At 45.2% G+C, this 22,289-nt stretch overlaps 1 pseudogene; it reads right to left on the bottom strand.

The window, feature by feature from the left end:
- Positions 1-1,092: 1,092 nt before the first annotated feature.
- On the bottom strand, positions 1,093-21,755 carry LOC139029992 (heterogeneous nuclear ribonucleoprotein A1-like; annotated as a pseudogene).
- Positions 21,756-22,289: the final 534 nt, after the last annotated feature.

A 22,289-nucleotide genomic window follows, 5' to 3' on the forward strand; every position in this document is an offset into this window, starting at 1 on the left:
GGTGAATCAGGCAAGCAGGTTTGTGCAAGAGTCATCTCTTTGTTTCTTTTTTTTTTTAAGTTTAACCTTCTTTTTCTAATTTTTGTTTTACTTTTTGGTTGCCCTGGGTCTTCGGTGCTGTGAGCAGGCTTTCTCTCGTTGCAGTGAGCAGGGGCTCCTCTCTAGCTGCAGCGCGCAGGCTTCTCATTGCGGTGGATTCTCTAGCTATGGAGCATGACAACTAGATGCTTGAGCGTCAGCAGGTGCGGCTCACAGGCTCCAGAACATAGGCTCAATAGTTGTGACTCACGGGCTTGGATGATCTGCAGCATGTGGGATCTTCTGGACCAGGAATCAAACTTCGTCCCCTGCACTGGCAGGCAGATTCTTATCCACTGAACCACCAGGGAAGTCCAGAGTCATCTTTTTCTTATTCCTCCAGAGGGATCTCCCCTATCTCCACTCTGAGAGTTCCTTGCCTTTCTCAACAGCTCCTGAAAGATCTCATTGTGCATATAAAAGAAGATATACCCAGTGTGAGGCCTAGCCTCCTGCAGCACAGACTCTTGGATTTCTGATACTACTAGGTCATGGTATGTGAACCAGGCCTGCTTCTGAAAGTCGTAAGCATCGCTGATGTGCTGGCCTGAATCTGGGGGGCTCCTGAGATGGCTGATGACACGGATGAGCCGCTCGGTGTTTCCTTTCACCCTTCTACTTCAGTTTCTGTGTCCTTCCTGTCTAAAATTCCAGGGTTCATGTCAGCACCCAAAGCAGTGAGGGAGTCCCTGTTATCATCTTTCTGATGCTCCTGGAAGTCCTCTGCTATGTGTTCCTGGGCACCCAGCTCCCTAATGCTTGGAGGTGATTCTTTTCCAATCGTGCTGCTGCAGTTGTTCAGCCATGCCTTGAGATCTTTCTGGAATCCTGTTTCCATGAGCCGTATAAAACTCTTCAGTAGGCTCCATGACACTGCCCACATTTAGCTCTATGAATGCATTGCTTGTCTCAGATTTCTTTTTTTTTTTTTAAGACATTTATTCAGCATCATGATTAGACTATTACATTTAGCAATCAACAGCATGGGTGCAAGAAAAAAAATCTACATTAAAACCCTTTGTTGGAATGCTTTACACTTTCCACAGAACAGAAACTAAAATAACCTGTTATACAATTAGTCACAAGTACAGTCCTCGATGTACACATACACATGAGTATTGTCTAAAACATGTCTTCTTTGTAGCAGCTAGGCCCTGCCACCACTGTGCTTGGCTGAGTTCACAAATCTGTTGTAACCTGTAGCTTCCCTGTCACTTCTCTGGCTCTCCTCTCCTGCTAAGCTTTGTTTCCTGGCAGTAATTAAAACCTTCTGCCACTGCCATATCTACTGCTGCTGCTGGAACCACCACAGCCACCCTGGTTTCGTGGTTTGGCAAAGTACTGGCCTCCACCACCATAGGGGCCAGAACTTCTGCCTCCAAAGTTTCCTCCTTTCATGGGTCCAAAATTTGAAGATTGATTGTTGTAATTGCCAAAATCATTGCAGCTTCCGCCACCTCCAAAATTGCTTCCGTCATTACCAAATCCATTATATCCATCCCCACTGCCGCCATGTCCGCCACCACCACGGCTGCCACCAAAGCCACCTCGACCACTGAAGTTTCCTCCACAACCAAAGCTGTCACTCCCACCCAACCCACCTCCACGACCGCCACCAAAGTTTCCAGAACCACTCCGACCTCTCTGGCTGGATGAGCACTAGCCATCTCTTGCTTAGACAGGGCTTTTCTCACTTCACAGCCGTGGCCATTCACAGTGTGGTATTTCTGAATGACAATCTTGTCTACAGAGTCACGGTCATCAAAGGTTACAAAAGCAAAGCCTCTCTTCTTGCCACTGCCTCGGTCAGTCCTGATTTCAATCACTTCAATTTTCCCACACTGTTCAAAATAATCTCTCAGGTGATGTTCTTCAGTGTCTTCTTTAATGCCACCAACAAAAATCTTTTTCACAGTGAAGTGGGCACCAGGCCTTTGAGAATCTTCCCTTGACACGGCCCTCTTTGGTTCCACAACTCCCGTCCACCTTGTGTGGCCTTGCACTCATGGCCGCATCCACCTCCTCCACCGCGGCGTATGTGACAAACCCGAAGCCTCTGGAGCGCTTGGCGTCTGGACCCCTCATTACCACACAGTCTGTGAGCGTTCCCCATCGCTCAGAATGGCTCCTCAGACTCTCATCGGTTGTTTCAAAGCTCAGTCCTCCGATGAAGAGCTTCCGCAGCTGTTCGGGCTCTTTGGGAGACTCTGATTTAGACATGACGGCAGTGGAGGCGGGGAAGTCTTCAATGATGCTTTCTCAGCGGCGTCCACGGGCAATCAGATTTCTTAAGGTCCGTGTCTTCAGGCACCTCTTGGAGCTGAGCCTCTCCAAGACTTGGTGTGGGCTGCTGGTAAGTTCACTTGCATCTTCGCAGATCATAAGACATGTGTGTTCTTGATCCATCCCTGAGTCAGCTGCTGGCAGTTCCTTTTCTGCCATTTCTGAAGCTGTTATGTTCTGTTTAGGACCGTTTTCCAGGTCTCTCTGCTGCTGTTCTTGGCTTGACCCTTCAACGATCTTCTGGAATGTTGGTGGTCCAGCATTCTTTGCCAAGGAATCGCTGGATTCTGAGAGCAACTTCTCCGAAGGTGACGATGGGGCGAGGATCTCAGAAACCATCTCTGGAGAGACTTCTAGCATCTTGGAGTCCCTGGGGGTCTGTTACTGGCAGTAGGAAATGGTAACTTGGTGCTCTCACTGCAATGAGAACATGAGCTTAAAAATTTAGGAATAGCGACCGGTTGGTTATCCTTCACCAGCAACCAAGCATCGTTAAAGCCATAGCGTTTCAGATGGACGATGAGCACTCTGGGGAGCTTACTGAATCTGTGCATTGCAACAGCTGTCTCGTGGGTGCATTCGTTACAGCCGTACTCGAGGTCTTCTGCCCTAAAGGAAAGATCAAAAGAATTCTGAATAGAGGACGGTTGTAGTTTTGTTTCTTGGGGAGGGTTGATAGAAAGATAATGACTTGGCTTCATCTTGAGAATGACCTGTCCACAGGCTTTACAGGTAATGGAGTGCTTCAATTCAAACTCAAAGTTAGCCACAACGGGACAAACAAATGTCTGGCAGGCAGTGTTATCTGTATACATCTGCGAAGATGAATTTCTGTCCCCAGTTTCCCTGTCAGTCTTCAAAGCAATGTTTAATTTTTCCATGTCTTTTTTCAGCTGCTAAGCAGGACCCTAAAAACTCTTAAGCATTGTTCTGCGCGTCGCCGGAGAAGGTCTCTGCAACAGCTGAAATAGCAATTTTAATATTGACAAGCAGCTCTTTCTTGCCCTCCAGGTTAGAAATATCTTTTAAAGCAAGCAGCTGGGTCAGGCACCTAGTAAAAGCATCAAAGGGAATTTTCTTCCACGATATGCCCTTCATGAGTAAGTCATCAGCAAATGAGGGAATCACAAACAGTGACTGTAAAATTGCATTCATGTAACAAGTGTTCCTCAGGTTGGGGAACCCTTGCCAGAATTGTTCTGGGTGAGTGTCAAGGTCATCCCATCTTAGGTCGTCATGGCTATATATTTGTTCCGATGGAAACTCCAAACCTGTTTTGCAAGAGAGAGCCTGGATTGAAACAACAGTCTGAGCTAGATTGGCGTTTTCAGTAGAGATGGTCTTGCATGTAGAGCCACATGTTGAATTTCTAAGTTTTTCTTGACCTTCTGAATGCAATGGTTCATCCTTGTTACTTTCTGTATACTCAAAGGAATCTGTCTTCAATTTCTTGCTTAGTTCAGGGTTACTTTTTTCAGGGACCCTTCATTCATCTCTTGAGCAGGTGATAGCATTTTTTCCCTCTTTGTTCCTTGATTTTCTAAGAGTCCTGTTCTGGCAAGTGTTGCTGACTTGAACAAAGTCATCTTCAGAGGGGAGAGAGTTTCATTTGCTTTTTCTGTATTAAAGGGTCCATCACGGGGCTTGTCACGGACTTGGTGAGATGGAGTTTTGTCCATTTCCTTCTGTGTCTTCCTCCCACCAAAAACACCCCAATCACGATTGTGTTTCATGGGTGACTGGGGTTTGTTTTGACAGACCGTGTCCAGGAAGGCCTTCTACTGTTCGGCATCCCCGTAGGACAATTGGTCAGTGAACAACCAGCTGTTGTTTTGCAGAGTTAAATGCAGACAGCTTTGTCTCTCTCCACGATGTGTAAGGCCCACACTTGTAATACTGTTACTGAGCTGAAGAACCCGGATAAATCCTTCAGAGTTGGAGATGACTGCCAGGCTGATTTCCTTCTCTCTTTCCACTGTTTCCACAAGAGCTTCCCTCTCTTCAGTTAGCCTAGCCTTGCTCCAAATGCAAACAAAGCGGTGTATCTTTAGAGGACTCATCCTTTCTTTGCAAGGAAAACTTATGTAACCTGAAGAAAAAAAGGACAGACATACGCTTTAATCTAGAATGTATTATCAGTAGTGGAAAACCCTATGTAATAATATTCATTCCGTGTTCTCCTTAGGCTTAGGTAAAAGACACTTTTGGGGGGCTACTTACATGCTAAAGCTATGGCAGTTCCCTGATGACTCAGTGGTAAAGAACCCGCCTGAAATGCAGGAGATGTGGGTTCAGTCCCTGGGTCGGGAAGATCCCCTGGAGGACACGGCAACCCACTCCAGTATTCTTGCCTGGGAAATCCCAAGGACAGAGGAGCCACAACGAGTTGGACGTGACTGTGCAAGTTGGCATGGAAGCGTGGTAGTTCTCCAGAAGACCTAGATTCAGAATACAAGCTTTTGGATTTTCCTGGTGGTGCAGTGGATAAGAATCTGCCTGCCAGTGCAGGGGACATGGGTTCGATCCCCCGTCTTGGAAGATCTCACGTGCTGTGGAGCAACTGAGTCCGTGCTCTAGAAGCCACCACAATGAGAAGCCTGCACACTGCAATGAAGACCCAGCCCAGGCAAAGATAAACAAATAAGAAATTTAAAAAGCAAAAAGAACGTTAAAAAGAAAAGAACATAAGCTCTTTCAGGGGACTGTTAGGAGGGGTGGGTGATGAAGGATGGCTTAAAAGGGGGATAACTAATGTTACCCAGTCATGCTGCTGAATTTAGGTAAGTCAAGGGGAATTTCTATTTCTGGTTCTGAGTTTCTTTTTCTGTGGCATTTAATTTTATTTATCATATCATGGTCATGCAGAATGAAGTCAACTAACCAGTTAAACCTGAGTTTTATAGCCAGGGAGAAGAGGAGGCTTAGGATTGGGTCTCTAAACATGTCCTTAGAGTGGTTATTTGCAGATCTATACAACTCACCGTTTGTAAGGGGCAGTTCTGTACTTTACTGGAACAAAAATCTAGCCTCTTCATTCAATGACTTCACAGTCCTGTCCCTGACTTTTCTCTTTTACATGCCAACATTTTCTTACCTTAATGATGTCTTTGTTCTAAGCACTACTGATTATTGGGCAAATCGGTTTACCAGCGTTCTCCCGTCTGGGTTTTTATCTATTCTTCATATGAAGTGGAGGAGGACCCTATGGTTCTTTCCTCCCTTCTGCCTTTAGGCTGTGGAAAAATTTTAGCCAAAGAATAAGTTTAATCAGAGAAGTGAGAAAATGCAGAAGCAAAGGAAAATAGTCAAAGGAGATCAAATAGTAATAGTTTAGTCATAAGCATAGTCAAGGACTTTTAGTTCCTTCTCAAGGGCTGTGGACAATATTCTGAGCCATATCCTGTGAGCTGTCTTGTAGAGACTGGAACCCCCACCGAATGGAAGAAACTAACTACATGATGACCAGACTGTAGCCACAACATCAGTTCAGTTCCGTGCAGTCGCTCAGTCGTGTCCGACTCTTTGCAACAAGCTGCCACAATTCTGAGAACTGGCCTCAAAGAAATGGGAACGAACCATGGAACTGAAGATGAACTGTACCTAAAGCAATGAAGACAACGCTGGTCAGACCACCAATGACCAGTTTCAAGGTGACTGTCTGAGCTGATTGTGCTGTTTCTGCATAGTCTGGTTGTTTCTGCATAGTCTGGCTGTTTCTTCTGTTTCTCCCTCTGTCTATAAATGCTCTTGGCCCCCGATTGTCAGTGGGGGTGGGGTGGGGGTGGGCAGAGGGAGTTCAACCCCTCCGCCAGTTGCCAGCATCCAAAATAAAGCAAACTTTCCTTTCCATCAACCTGGCCTCTTTACTGGCTTTTCGAGTTTTGAGCAGCCAGAACCCACTTTCAGTTACAGATACAGTGATATGATATTTAACCAGTTACTACCTGATATTTCACTGTGTCAAGGGCTGGTCAATCCTAAAACAATTATTATTACCCTGCAACTGGGGATAAATCAGCATTCATTGTAATAGGAGGACCGGAGGGCAGAAGGGTTGTTACAAGGAAAATTGGGACAATTTTATCAGGAAGAATGGCTTCCCTGATAGCTCAGTTGGTGAAGAATCCTTCTGCAATGAGGGAGACCGCGGTTCAATTCCTGGGTCGGGAAGATCCGCTGGAGGAGGTAGGCTACCCCTTCCAGTAGTCTTGGGACTTCCCTTGTGGCTCAGCTGGTAAAGAATCCGCCCACAATGTGGGAGACCTGGGTTTGATCCCTGGGTTGGGAAGATGCCCTGGAAGCAGGAAAGTCTGCCCACTCCAGGATTCTGGCCTGGAGAATTCCAGGGACTGTATAGTCCATGGGGTTGCAAAGAGTCAGACAGGACTGAGTGATAAATGCCACATTAGGAAGAATTGGTTGGGAGAAGAATAAATTCTGGGTATGCAACTGGCTGTGTCAAATATACACAGAGGAGGGGAACGGGGAAAGTGATGAGCTGGTGTACCAGATAATTAGCAAAATTCAGAGAAAGAGAGAGACAGAGAGCCATACATATCAAAACAGAAAGAGAGAAGGCTTCCCTGGTGGTTCAGTGCTAAAGAAACCACCTGGCAATACAAGGGCCCCGGTTCGATCCCCGGTCGGGGAAGATTCCACTGTATTGAGGCGTGACGACCCCCGTGTGTCACCACCACTGAGCTCGAGCTCTAGGGCCTGCCTGTTGCAACTTCTGAGCCCACGTGCAGAGCCGGGCTCCGCACCGAGAGGAGCGCCTGCCCCGCAACGGAGAGTAGCCCCGCTCGCTGTAACTGGAGAAGGCCCAGGCAGCGGTGGAGACCCAGCGCAGGCCAAGCAAATAAATTAAAATGTCTACACGGAGGAAGGGAACGGAGTGAGATGGTCCACTCTCGTACCAGATAATTATCAAAATTCAGAGAGAGAAATAGAGACAGGAAGAGACATACATCTCAAAACAGAAACAGAGAGATTTCAGAAACTTAAAAAGAAAACTCTCTTAATTTTCCTTCTTTCCCCCACTCATTTGCTCATTTCTTTTCAGGCTGTCAGGAATGGTGACTCCCCTCTGATATTTCAATTTTAGAAAAGAAGCATCAGAACCCCAATGAAACCAACATAAAAATTGCCCTTTGCCCATCCATGCTTCATCCTGAAGAATCATGAGTCAGTCTGGAGAGCTGTCCTCGGTCACACCTGGGCAATGATTACTTAGGGTCGTTAGGAGAAAAAGATAACAGGTTTTAAACTCAGCTCCCTTGACAGTCCTGTAAATTAATCCACTCTCAAAAGCATTCCAAGCGCACCCCTCCCTAATCACCCACATTAGGTTAGTTGAATGAATGTTGAAAGGGCATAAAATATCTTAGTGTTATTATTCAAATAATTTTGGCCTTACAGATGTGAATTCTGTCAGAGAAGATAATGGATAGCAACCCTGGTTTAAATGCTTATTCTGTTTTTTTTAAAAAATGCTTATTCTGACTAGAGATTTTTAAGTTGTATGTGATAAATGTTATTTATAAAAATTAAACTTAAGGGTCTTCCCTGGTGGTCCAGTGGTGAAGGCTCTGTGCTGCTAATGCAGAGGATGCAAATTCAATCCCTGGTCAGGGACAAAGATCCCAAATGCCCTGATGCTATAAAAATTAAAAAAAAAATAAAAGGAGAAGGAAATGGCAACCCACTCCAGTATTCTTGCCTGGAAAAATCCACAGACAGAGGAGTCTGGCGGGCTGAAGTCCATGGGATTACATGACTGAGCATGTGTGCGCGAGGGTGGAGGGAGATGGGTTGGTAGCAATAAACTGGTAGAACTAAAAATAAAAATAAAAAAATACAATTAAGATGAATAGACATGTATATAAATACATTGCATGTAATCCCATCACCTTTACTGTTTTAAAGTATAGTTGTAAATTTTCTATGAACTCTGGCTTTCACCCAACCCATCTTAGCAAGAAACTTTCATTCCTCCGTTGGGAAAACAGCTGTTGGCTGCTCACCACACAGCAGGCACTGTTTCAGGTGCTGGAGATACCTCGGGGACGAGACAGCAAACTCCTCTCCCTCAGCGAAAGTCGCTCAGTCGTGTCTGATTCTCCAGGCCAGAATACTGGAGTGGGTAGCCTTTCCCTTCTCCAGGAGATCTTCCCAACCAGGGATCAAACCCAGGACTCCCGCATTTTGGGAGGATTCTTTATCAGCTGAGCCACAAGGGAAGCCCAAGAATTCGGGAGTGGGTAGACTATCCTTTCTGCAGAGGATCTTCCCAACCCAGGAATCCAACCGGGGAGGTCACATTTTGTGGAAGAGGCACATCATAGCCTAGTAATCAGGAAACTAAGCATTTCACACAATTTCACATTCAGTAAGAAGAGGTGTGTACAAGCTTTTGAAGTGTGCTAGAGAAGATTCTTGAGAGTCCCTTGGACTGCAAGGAGATCAAACCAGTGCATCCTAAAGAAAATCAACTCTGAATAATCATTGGAAGGGCTGATGCTGAAGCTGAAGCTCCAGTACTTTGGTCACCTGATTCGAAGAACTGACTCACTGGAAAAGACCTTGATGCTGGGAAAGATTGAAGGCAAGAAGAGAAGGGGATGACAGAGAATGAGATGCTTGGATGGCATCACTGACTCAATGCACATGAGTTTGAGCAAACTCTGGGAGTTAGTGATGGACAGGGAGGCCTGGAGTATTGTAGTCCATGGGGTTGCAAAGAGTCATGACTTAGCAACTGAACAACAGAAACTAACACAACGTCATAAAGCAGCTATACACCAATAAAATTAATTAAAAAAAGAGAAAGAATTCTTCTCCTTAGATACCTCCTTTTCTTCTCCTTCCCTTCATCATAATATCTTGCAAATTCATTAGTTCCTTTTCTCTCTTTAACCACTGACTTCAGTCTCATAGCTCCCTGCATCTTCCAAAATGTCCATTTGAAAGTCACAGTTTTCTTTCTCCTGGCTAAGTTCTTCTTGACTTTATCTAACCCAGGGCTCACTTTTTATAACAGGTATTTTAGTTTATACGTCTCTGTGAACCATACTGAGATGAGACTCCTAGCTAATGCTGGGGAATTCCCTGCTGGTCAGGTGGTTAGGACTCAGAACTTTCACTGCTGGGGCCCAAGCTCAATCCACAGTTAGGAAGCTAAGATCCCACAAGCCAAGGGTCATGGCGCTCAGCTGGTGTTCCCTGATGCCCCAGCGGGGCGGGTGAGAGCGAGGGGCTGTTTGTACACGTGTAACTGGTTCACCTCGTTGGACCGCGCACATTGATACAACACTGTAAAGCAACCATCCTCCAATTAGAAATAAATAAACAAATCAAGAGTCACAGATGTCCGTAAATGCTGGGGTCTCAACTGCGTCATTTTCCACTCCTCCTAAATGTTGAAACTCTAGTTGCCAGGTGGTTGTCTTTGGAGCTGAGGCTTTGATGGAGGGAATTAAGCGTGAGGGAGATGACAAGGGTGGCGCTCTGATAGGGTTAGTGTTCTAACTAGAGACTCCTCCCCCCCACTTTTCCCTCTCTCTGTTTTTCCTGTCTTACTATCATCTTGTCTTTATCACCGCTGCTGCAGCCTTTTATTGAAATGGATGTACTTTTTAAAATTTGTTTTTAAGGCAACTAGAGATGATTGTACCAGGTAAGTCAGAAAGAGGAGAAACACCATGTAAGATCACTTACATGTGGAATCTAAAATATGGCACAGTCAATCCATGGCTGATTCATGTCAATGTGTGGCAAAAACCATTACAATATTGTAAAGTAATTAGCCTCCAACTAATAAAAACAAATAAATAATAAAATATGACAGAAACGAACCTATCTGCGAAATGGAATCACGGACATAGAAAATAGACTTGCGGTTGCCAGGGGGGAAGGGGTTGGGGGAGAAATGAGAGGGAGTTTGGGGTTAGCAGGTGTAAGCTTTTACATCTAGAATGGATTAACCAGATCCTGCTGGAAAGCACAGATTTTGTTCAAAACCCTGTGACAAACCATCATGGAAAGGAATACTTTAAAAAAAAAATGCATATATGTGTATATCTCAATCACTTTGCTATATGCAGAAATTAACACAATGTTGTTAACACATCAACTATAAATAAAATAAAATAAGAAAATGAACAAAGTGTGCCTATTTTAAGAAAAACTGTTAAGAGTCGGATAATATGGAAAACTGTGATGGTGACGCTGAAGTGTCTCACTTGTGGGGCTTCTTAATTTAAGCCTGCTAGCCACAGACACCTGGAAGGAGAGAGTAACCTTCTTGAAGACAAACCTAAGGGCTTTATTTCTTATCCTCCACCACCACCTCGTGGTAAAATAGAGGATAGCGGTCTTGCTGGAGAAGCCGCAAAAGGCGTTATTTCTTGTCATCAACCACCATCTAGTGGTAATATGTAGCAACTGACACAGGAATTCGCAGACAAAATCACACACATAAAGACAAAATAATAAATTAAAATACAACAAATAATCCAAGGAGGCATCATGTGTGCTCAGAAATGTAGTTGTTGTCCTCTCACAAACTGCATGAACATTAAAGGCTTCAGTTCAGTTCAGTTCACTTCAGTCGCTCAGTCGTGTCCGACTCTTTGCGACCCCATGAATCACAGCACGCCAGGCCTCCCTGTCCATCACCAACTCCCGGAGTTTACTCAAACTCATGCCCATCGAGTCAGTGATGCCATCCAGCCATCTCATCCTCTGTCGTCCCCTTCTCCTCCTGCCCCCAACCCCTCCCAGCATCAGGGTCTTTTCCAATAAGTCAGCTCTTCGCATGAGGTGGCCAATGTATTGGAGTTTCAGCTTCAGCACCAGTCCTTCCAATGAAAACCCAGGACTGATCTCCTTTAGGATGGACTGGTTGGATCTCCTTGCAGTCCAAGGGATTCTCAAGAGTCTTCTTTAACACCACAGTTCAAAAGCATCAATTTATCGGCGCTCAGCTTTCTTCACAGTCCAACTCTCACATCCATACATGACCACTGGAAAAATCATAGCCTTGATCAGATGGACCTTTGTTGGCAAAGTAATGTGGCTGCTTTTTAATATGCTATCTAGGTTGGTCATAACTTTCCTTCCAAGGAGTAAGCATCTTTTAATTTCATGGCTGCAATCACCATCTGCAGTGATTTTTGGAGCCCAGAAAAATAAAGTCTGACATTGTTTCCACTGTTTTCCCATCTACTTCCCATGAGGTGATGGGCCCAGATGCCATGATCTTAGTTTTCTGAATGTTAGGCTTTAAGCCAACTTTTTCACTCTCCTCTTTCACTTTCACCAAGAGGCTTTTTAGTTCTTCTTCACTCTCTGCCATAAGGGTGGTGTCATCTGCATATCTGAGGTTATTGATATTTCTCCTGGCAATCTTGATTCCAGCTTGTGCTTCCTCCAAGCCAGCATTTCTCATGATGTACTCTGCATATAAGTTAAATAAGCAGGGTGACAATATACAGCCTTGACGTACTCCTTTTCCTATTTGGAACCAGTCTATTGTTCCATGTCCAGTTCTAACTGTTGCTTCCTGACCTGCATGCAGGTTTCTCAAGAGGCAGGTCAGGTGGTCTGGTATTCCCATCTCTTTCAGAATTTTCCACAGTTTATTGAAGGCTTAGCAATATGCAATGTCCCATTCTTTCTTTCCCCCCAAATCGTCCCCCTCTTGACTGACTACATGTTTTCATGATTGAAATACTGCCGTGGACAATGAAGCTTCCCTGCTGGCTCAGCTGGTAAGGAATCCGCCTGCGATGCCAGAGACCCCGGGTTCGATTCCTGTGTCAGGAAGCTCCCCTGGAGAAGGGCTAGGCCTCCCACCCCAGTATTCCTGGGCTCCCCTGTGGCTCGGATGGTTAAAAAAAACATCGACCTGTGATGTGGGAGACCTGGTTCGATGCCTGGTTTCGGAGGATCCTTTGGAGGAATGCATGGCCATCCATTCCAGTATTCTTGCCTGGAAAATTCCACTGAGAGAGGAGCCCTGGGGTCAGAAAGAGTCGGACAGGAGAGTGACTCAGCACAGGAACGAGACAATCAATGGAAGGGACAGAAAAATTTTTTCTTAAAGAAGAAGAAGAAATTTAGATGGTTTAGAGCAGGAACTTCTCAAGGTAACGCTCCTAGACCTTAGACACCAGGATCTCTAATTTGGAGAGCTTGTCCAACACAAGCTCCAATACTTTGGCCACCTGATGTGAAGAGCTGACTCATCGGAAAAGACTGTGATGCTGGGAAAGATTGAGGGCAGAAGGAGAAGGAGGCGACAGAGGGTGAGATGGTTGGATGGCATCACCGACTCAATGGACATGAATCTGAAGAAACGAGGGAGATAGTGGAGAACAGAGACACCTCGCGTGCTGCAGTCCATGGGCTCACAAAGGGTCGGACCCGACTTAGCGACTGAACAACAGCAATAAAATACAAGTACCCAAATTATCTGTATACCTGTTGATTCACCTGAACACAACAACCCACTTGCTACATGTACTGACAACTCAGATCGCCTGAATGGCCTTGCTTGGGGGTACTATGATTTTGGAGCTGACGTTCCCCACTTGGCAAAATCTCAACTAAATATTCCCTTACATCCTGGTCATCACGCTGCTTAGGAGTTTCAGCATAAATTAAAACAGGCAACTAGCAACACTGCCTAGTGTTTATATGTAAAATTAATGTTCAGGCTCACTTAATTATCAACAAGATTTTCACCTGTCATGTTTACCTACATGCATGTCCAACAGAACTTCCAAAGTCGATGTGTTCTTCCTTCATTTTCTCTTCACCCGCATCTTTGTCCCATCACTCTCTCTGTCTCCACAGCTTTTTTTCCTCTTTTCCTTTCTTGGGTCACGCTTTGCAGCTTGGGGAATCTTAGTTCCCTGACCAGGGATGGCACTCATCCCTGTGCTGGGAGAGCAGAGTCTTGACCTCTGAACCGCTGGAGAATTCCCGCCTCTCCCTTTTGTAGTTCTTTTGAGAAGTCTGTTTATATTCATTGTCAAGTCTTCCATTGGAGTATTTAGTGTTCTTTTCTGAAAGAGAGAGAGAGAGAGAGAGAGAGAGAAATCTTTACAAAGTAATAACAAACATCAGTAGTCACATGAATTGAGAGAAAGATAGTTACTCTGTTGTCTTTGATTCTTTGTGACCCCAGAGACTGTAGCAGCCAGGCTCCTCTGTCCATGGGATGCTCCAGGCAAGAACACTGGAGTGGGTTGTCCTTCCCTTCTCCCGGGGACCTATCCTGACCCAGGGATCGAACCTGGGTGTCCTGCATTGCAGGCAGATTCTCTACCGTCTGAGGCAGCAGGGGAGAGTTGAGAGAGTAGAATGAAAGGTGTACGTTACCACGCGTGGAACAGATACCAGTGGGAAGTTGTTACCCAGCAGGGGCGCCTCAACCTGGTGCTCCCCGCGGCCCTAGTGGGGCGGGTGAGAGCGAGGGGCTGTTTGTACATGGGTAGGTGGTTCACCTCGTTGTACCCCGCACACTGATGCAACGCTGTAAGCAGTCATCCCCCAATTAGAAATAAATGAACAAATCAAGAGTCACAGATGTCTGTAAATGCTGGGGTCTCAACTGCGTCATTTTCCACTCCTCCTAAATTTTGAAACTCTAGTTGCCAGGTGGTTGTCTTTGGAGCTGAGGCTTTGATGGAGGGAATTAAGCGTGAGGGAGATGACAAGGGTGGCGCTCTGATAGGGTTAGTGTTCTAACTAGAGACTCCTCCCCCCCACTTTTCCCTCTCTCTGTTTTTCCTGTCTTGCTATCATCTTGTCTTTATCACAGCTGCTGCAGTTTTCTATTGAAATGGATGTACTTTTTAAAATTTGTTTTTAAGGCAACTAGAGATGATTGTACCAGGTAAGTCAGAAAGAGGAGAAACACCATGTAAGATCACTGACATGTGGAATCTAAAATAGGGCACAGTCAATCCATGGCTGATTCATGTCAATGTGTGGCAGAAACCATTACAATATTGTAAAGTAATTAGCCTCCAACTAATAAAAACACATATATAAATAAAATATGACACAAACGAACCTATCTACGAAAGGGAATCACGGACATAGAAAATGGACTTGCGGTTGCCAAGGGGGAAGGGGTTGGGGGAGAAATGAGAGGGAGTTTGAGGTTAGCAGGTGTAAGCTTTTACATCTAGAATGGATTAACCAGATCCTACTGGAAAGCTCAGATTTTGTTCAAAACACTGTGATAAACCACAAAGGAAAGGAATATTTTTAAAAAGAATGTATATATGTGTATATCTCAATCACTTTGCTATATAGCAGAAATTAACACAACATTGTAAGAAATCAACTATAATTAAAATAAAATGAGAAAATGAATAAAGTGTGCCTATTTCAAGAAAAACTGTTAAGAGTTGGATGCTATGGAAAACTGTGATGGTGACGCTGAAGTGTGTCGCTTGTGGGGCGTCTTAATTTAACGCTGCTAACAACAGACACCTGGACGGAGAGAGTAACCTTGAAAACAAACCTAAGGGCTTTATTTCTTATCCTCCACCATCACCTCGTGGTAAAATAGAGGATAGCGGTCTTGCTGGAAACACCGTAAAAGGCATTATTTCTTGTCATCAACCACCATCAAGTGGCAATATATAGCAACTGTCACAGGAATTTGAGGACAAAATCACACGCATAAAGACAAAATAATATATTAAAATACAACAAATAATCCAAGGAGGCATCATGTGTGCTCAGAAATGTAGTTATTGTCCTCTCACAAGCTGCATGAACATTAAAGGCTTCAGTTCAGTCGCTTCCGACTCTTTTGCGATCCCACGAATCGCAGTACGCCAGGCCTCCCTGTCCATCACCAACTCCTGGAGTTTACTCAAAGTCATGTCCATCGAGTCGGTGATGCCATCCAGCATCTCATCCTCTGTCATCCCCTTCTCCTCCTGCCCCCAATCCCTCCCAGCATCAGGGTCTTTTCCAATGAGTCAACTCTTCGTATGAGGTGGCCAAAGTACTGGAGTTTCAGCTTCAGCATCAGTCCTTCCAATGAACACACAGGACTTATCTCCTTCAGGATGGACTGGTTGGATCTCCTTACTGTCCAACGGACTCTCCAGAATCTTCTCCAACACCACAGTTCAAAAGCATCAATTCTTTGGCCCTCAGCTTTCTTCACAGTCCAACTCTCACATCCATACCTGACCACTGGAAAAACCATAGCCTTGATCAGATGGACCTTTGCTGGCAAAGTAATGTCTCTGCTTTTTAATATGATATCTAGGTTGGTCATAACTTTCCTTCCAAGGAGTAAGCGTCTTTTAATTTCATGGCTGCAGTCACCATCTGCAGTGAGTTTGGAGCCCAGAAAAATGAAGTCTGACACTGTTTCCACTGTTTCCCCATCTATTTCCCATGAGGTGATGGGCCCAGATGCCATGATCTTAGTTTTCTGAATGTTAAGATTTAAGCCAACTTTTTCATTCTCCTCTTTCACTTTCATCAAGAGGCTTTTTATTTCTTCTTCACTTTCTGTCACAAGGGTGGTGTCATCTGCATATCTGAGGTTATTGATATTTCTCCCGGCAATCTTGATTCCAGCTCTGCTTCTTCCAGCCCAGCATTTCTCATGATGTACTCTGCATATAAGTTAAATAAGCAGGGTGACAATATACAGCCTTGACGTACTCCTTTTCCTATTTGGAACCAGTCTGTTGTTCCATGTTCAGTTGTAACTGTCGCTGCCTGACCTGCATACAGGTTTCTCAAGAGGCAGGTCAGGTGGTCTGGTATTCCCATCTCTTTCAGAATTTTCCACAGTTTATTGAAGGCTTAGCAATATGCAAATGTCCCATTCTTTCTTTCCTCCCAAATCATCCCCCTCTTGACTGACTACATGTTTTCATGACTGAAATACTGCTGTGGACAATGAAGCTTCCCTGCTGGCTCAGCTGGTAAAGAATCCGCCTGCGATGCCAGAGACCCCGGGTTCGATTCCTGTGTCAGGAAGCTCCCCTGGAGAAGGGCTAGGCCTCCCACCCCAGTATTCCTGGGCTCCCCTGTGGCTCGGATGGTTAAAAAAAACATCCGCCTGTGATGTGGGAGACCTGGTTCGATCCCTGGTTTGGGAAGATCCTTTGGAGGAATGCATGGCCATCCATTCCAGTATTCTTGCCTGGAAAATTCCACTGAGAGAGGAGCCCTGGGGTCAGAAAGAGTCGGACAGGAGAGTGACTCAGCACAGGAACGAGACAATCAATGGGAGGGACAGAAAAATTTTTTCTTAAAGAAGAAAAAGAAATTTAGATGGTTTAGAGCAGGAACTTCTCAAGGTAACGCTCCTAGACCTTATACACCAGGATCTCTAATTTGGAGAGCTTGTCCAACACAAGCTCCAATACTTTGGCCACCTGATGTGAAGAGCTGACTCATCGGAAAAGACTGTGATGCTGGGAAAGATTGAGGGCAGAAGGAGAAGGAGGCGACAGAGGGTGAGATGGTTGGATGGCATCACCAACTCAATGGACATGAATCTGAAGAAACGAGGGAGATAGTGGAGAACAGAGACACCTCGTGTGCTGCAGTCCATGGGCTCACAAAGGGTCGGACCCGACTTAGCGACTGAACAACAGCAATAAAATACAAGTACCCAAATTATCTGTATACCTGTTGATTCACCTGAACACAACAACCCACTTGCTACATGTACTGACAACTCAGATCGCCTGAATGGTCTTGCTTGGGGGTACTATGATTTTGGAGCTGACGTTCCCCACTTGGCAAAATCTCAACTAAATATTCCCTTACATCCTGGTCATCACGCTGCTTAGGAGTTTCAGCATAAATTAAAACAGGCAACAAGCAACACTGCCTAGTGTTTATATGTAAAATTAATGTTCAGGCTCAGTTAATTATCAACAAGATTTTCACCTGTCATGTTTACCTACATGCATGTCCAACAGAACTTCCAAAGTCGATGTGTTCTTCCTTCATTTTCTCTTCACCCGCGTCTTTGTCCCATCACTCTCTGTGTCTCCACAGCTTTGTTTTCTCTTTTCCTTTCTTGGGTCACGCTTTGCAGCTTGTGGGATCTTAGTTCCCTGACCAGGGATGGCACTCATCCCTGTGCTGGGAGAGCAGAGTCTTGACCTCTGAACCGCTGGACAATTCCCGCCTCTCCCTTTTGTAGTTCTTTTGAGAAGTCTGTTTATATTCATTGTCAAGTCTTCCATTGGAGTATCTAGGGTTCTTTTCTGAAAGAGAGAGAGAGGGCGAAATCTTTAAGAAGTAATAACAAACATCAGTAGTCACATGAATTGAGAGAAAGATAGTTACTCTGTTGTCTTTGATTCTTTGTGACCCCAGAGACTGTAGCAGCCAGGCTCCTCTGTCCATGGGATGCTCCAGGCAAGAACACTGGAGTGGGTTGTCCTTCCCTTCTCCCGGGGACCTATCCTGACCCAGGGATCGAACCTGGGTGTCCTGCATTGCAGGCAGATTCTCTACCGTCTGAGGCAGCAGGGGAGAGTTGAGAGAGTAGAATGAAAGGTGTACGTTACCACGCGTGGAACAGATACCAGTGGGAAGTTGTTACCCAGCAGGGGCGCCTCAACCTGGTGCTCCCCGCGGCCCTAGTGGGGCGGGTGAGAGCGAGGGGCTGTTTGTACACGGGTAGGTGGTTCACCTCGTTGGAGCCCGCACACTGATGCAACGCTGTAAGCAGTCATCCCCCAATTAGAAATAAATGAACAAATCAAGAGTCACAGATGTCGGTAAATGCTGGGGTCTCAACTGCGTCATTTTCCACTCCTCCTAAATGTTGAAACTCTAGTTGCCAGGTGATTGTCTTTGGAGCTGAGGCTTCGATGGAGGGAATTAAGCGTGAGGGAGATGACAAGGGTGGCGCTCTGATAGGGTTAGTGTTCTAACTAGAGACTCCTCCCCCCCACTTTTCCCTCTCTCTGTTTTTCCTGTCTTACTATCATCTTGTGTTTATCACAGCTGCTGCAGTTTTCTATTGAAATGGATGTATTTTTAAAATTTGTTTTTAAGGCAACTAGAGATGATTGTACCAGGTAAGTCAGAAAGAGGAGAAACACCATGTAAGATCACTTACATGTGGAATCTAAAATATGGCACAGTCAATCCAGGGCTGATTCATGTCAATGTGTGGCAGAAACCATTACAATATTGTAAAGTAATTAGCCTCCAACTCATAAAAACAAATATATAAATAAAATATGACACAAACGAACCTATCTACGAAAGGGAATCACGGACATAGGAAATAGACTTGCGGTTGCCAGGGGGGAAGGGGTTGGGGGAGAAATGAGAAGGAGTTTGAGGTTAGCAGGTGTAAGCTTTTACATCTAGAATGGATTAACAAGATCCTACTGGAAAGCTCAGATTTTGTTCAAAACCCTGTGATAAACCACAAAGGAAAGGAATATTTTTAAAAAGAATGTATATATGTGTATATCTCAATCACTTTGCTATATAGCAGAAATTAACACAACATTGTAAGAAATCAACTATAATTAAAATAAAATGAGAAAATGAATAAAGTGTGCCTATTTCAAGAAAAACTGTTAAGAGTCGGATGATATGGAAAACTGTGATGGTGACACTGAAGTGTGTTGCTTGTGGGGCTTCTTAATTTAACCCTGCTAGCAACAGACACCTGGACGGAGAGAGTAACCTTGAAAACAAACCTAAGGGCTTTATTTCTTATCCTCCACCACCACCTCGTGGTAAAATAGAGGATAGCGGTCTTGCTGGAAACACCGTAAAAGGCATTATTTCTTGTCATCAACCACCATCAAGTGGCAATATATAGCAACTGTCACAGGAATTCGAGGACAAAATCACACGTATAAATACAAAATAATATATTAAAATACAACAAATAATCCAAGGAGGCATCATGTGTGCTCAGAAATGTAGTTATTGTCCTCTCACAAGCTGCATGAACATTAAAGGCTTCAGTTCAGTCGCTTCCGACTCTTTGCGATCCCACGAATCGCAGTATGCCAGGCCTCCCTGTCCATCACCAACTCCTGGAGTTTACTCAAACTCATGTCCGTCGAGTCGGTGATGCCATCCAGCATCTCATCCTCTGTCGTCCCCTTCTCCTCCTGCCCCCGATCCCTCCCAGCATCAGGGTCTTTTCCAATGAGTCAGCTCTTCTCATGAGGTGGCCAAAGTATTGGAGTTTCAGCTTCAGCATCAGTCCTTCCAATGAACACCCAGGACTGATCACCTCTAGGGTGGACTGGTTGGATCTCCTTGCAGTCCAAGGGACTCTCCAGAGTCTTCTCCAACACCACAGTTCAGAAGCATCCATGTTTCGGCACTCAGCTTTCTTCACAGTCCAACTCTCACATCCATACCTGACCACTGGAAAAACCATAGCCTTGATCAGATGGACCTTTGCTGGCAAAGTAATGTCTCTGCTTTTTAATATGATATCTAGGTTGGTCATAACTTTCCTTCCAAGGAGTAAGCGTCTTTTAATTTCATGGCTGCAGTCACCATCTGCAGTGAGTTTGGAGCCTAGAAAAATGAAGTCTGACACTGTTTCCACTGTTTCCCATCTATTTCCCATGAGGTGATGGGACCAGATGCCATGATCTTAGTTTTCTGAATGTTAAGCTTTAAGCCAACTTTTTCACTCTCCTCTTTCACTTTCATCAAGAGGCTTTTTAGTTCCTCTTCCCTTTCTGTCACAAGGGTGGTGTCATCTGCATATCTGAGGTTATTGATATTTCTCCTGGCAATCTTGATTCCAGCTTGTGCTTCTTCCAAGCCAGCATTTCTCATGATGTACTCTGCATATAAGTTAAATAAGCAGAGTGACAATATACAGCCTTGATGTACTCCTTTTCCCATTTGGAACCAGTCTGTTGCTCCATGTTCAGTTCTAACTGTCGCTGCCTGACCTGCATGAAGGTTTCTCAAGAGGCAGATCAGGTGGTCTGGTATTCCCATCTCTTTCAGAATTTTCCACAGTTTATTAAAGGCTTAGCAATATGCAAATGTCCCATTCTTTCTTTCCCCCCAAATCGTCCCCCTCTTGACTGACTACATGTTTTCATGACTGAAATACTGCCGTGGACAATGAAGCTTCCCTGCTGGCTCAGCTGGTAAAGAATCCGCCTGCGATGCAGGAGACCCCGGGTTCGATTCCTGTGTCAGGAAGCTCCCCTGGAGAAGGGCTAGGCCTCCCACCCCAGTATTCCTGGGCTCCCCTGTGGCTCGGATGGTTAAAAAAAACATCCGCCTGTAATGTGGGAGACCTGGTTCGATCCCTGGTTTGGGAAGATCCTTTGGAGGAATGCATGGCCATCCATTCCAGTATTGTTGCCTGGAAAATTCCACTGACAGAGGATCCCTGGGGTCAGAAAGAGTCGGACAGGAGAGTGACTCAGCACAGGAATGAGACAATCAATGGAAGGGACAGAAAAATTTTTTTCTTAAAGAAGAAAAAGAAATTTAGATGCTTTAGAGCAGAAACTTCCCAAGGTAATGCTCCTAGACCTTATACACCAGGATCTCTAATTTGGAGAGCTTGTCCAACACAAGCTCCAATACTTTGGCCACCTGATGTGAAGAGCTGACTCATCGGAAAAGACTGTGATGCTGGGAAAGATTGAGGGCAGAAGGAGAAGGAGGCGACAGAGGGTGAGATGGTTGGATGGCATCACCGACTCAATGGACATGAATCTGAAGAAACGAGGGAGATAGTGGAGAACAGAGACACCTCGTGTGCTGCAGTCCATGGGCTCGCAAAGGGTCGGACCCGACTTAGCGACTGAACCACAACAATGAAACACAAGTACCCACATTACCTGCGCGCCCGTTGATTCACCTGAACACAGCCACCCACTTGCTACATGTACTGACAACTCAGATGGCCTGAATGGATTGCTTGGGGGTACTATGATTTTGGAGCTGACGTTCCCCACTTGGCAAAATCTCAACTAAAACAATATTCCCTTACATCCTGGTCATCACGCTGCTTAGGAGTTTCAGCATAAATTAAAACAGGCAACAAGCAACACTGCCTAGTGTTTATATGTAAAATTAATGTTCAGGCTCACTTAATTATCAACAAGATTTTCACCTGTCGTGTTTGCCTACATGCATGTCAACAGAACTTCCAAAGTCGATGTGTTCTTCCTTCATTTTCTCTTCACCCGCATCTTTGTCCCATCACTCTCTGTGTCTCCACAGCTTTGTTTTCTCTTTTCCTTTCTTGGGTCACGCTTTGCAGCTTGTGGGATCTTAGTTCCCTGACCAGGGATGGCACTCATCCCTGTGCTGGGAGAGCAGAGTCTTGACCTCTGAACCACTGGACAATTCCCGCCTCTCCCTTTTGTAGTTCTTTTGAGAACTCTGTTTATATTCATTGTCAAGCCTTCCATTGGAGTATCTAGGGTTCTTTTCTGAAAAAGAGAGAGAGAGCGAGCGAAATCTTACGAAGTAATAACAAACATCAGTAGTCACATGAATTGAGAGAAAGATAGTTACTCTGTTGTCTTTGATTCTTTGTGACCCCAGAGACTGTAGCAGCCAGGCTCCTCTGTCCATGGGATGCTCCAGGCAAGAACACTGGAGTGGGTTGTCCTTCCCTTCTCCCGGGGTTCTATCCTGACCCAGGGATTGAACCTGGGTGTCCCGCATTGCAGGCAGATTCTCTACCGTCTGAGGCAGCAGGGGAGAGTTGAGAGAGTAGAATGAAAGGTGTACGTTACCACGCGTGGAACAGATACCAGTGGGAAGTTGTTACGCAGCAGGGGCGCCTCAACCTGGTGCTCCCCGCGGCCCTAGCGGGGTGGGTGAGAGCGAGGGGCTGTTTGTACACGGGTAGGTGGTTCACCTCGTTGGAGCCCGCACACTGATGCAACACTGTA

This window comes from Odocoileus virginianus, chromosome 20 (genome assembly GCF_023699985.2).
Source record: "Odocoileus virginianus isolate 20LAN1187 ecotype Illinois chromosome 20, Ovbor_1.2, whole genome shotgun sequence".
Lineage (NCBI taxonomy): Eukaryota > Metazoa > Chordata > Mammalia > Artiodactyla > Cervidae > Odocoileus > Odocoileus virginianus.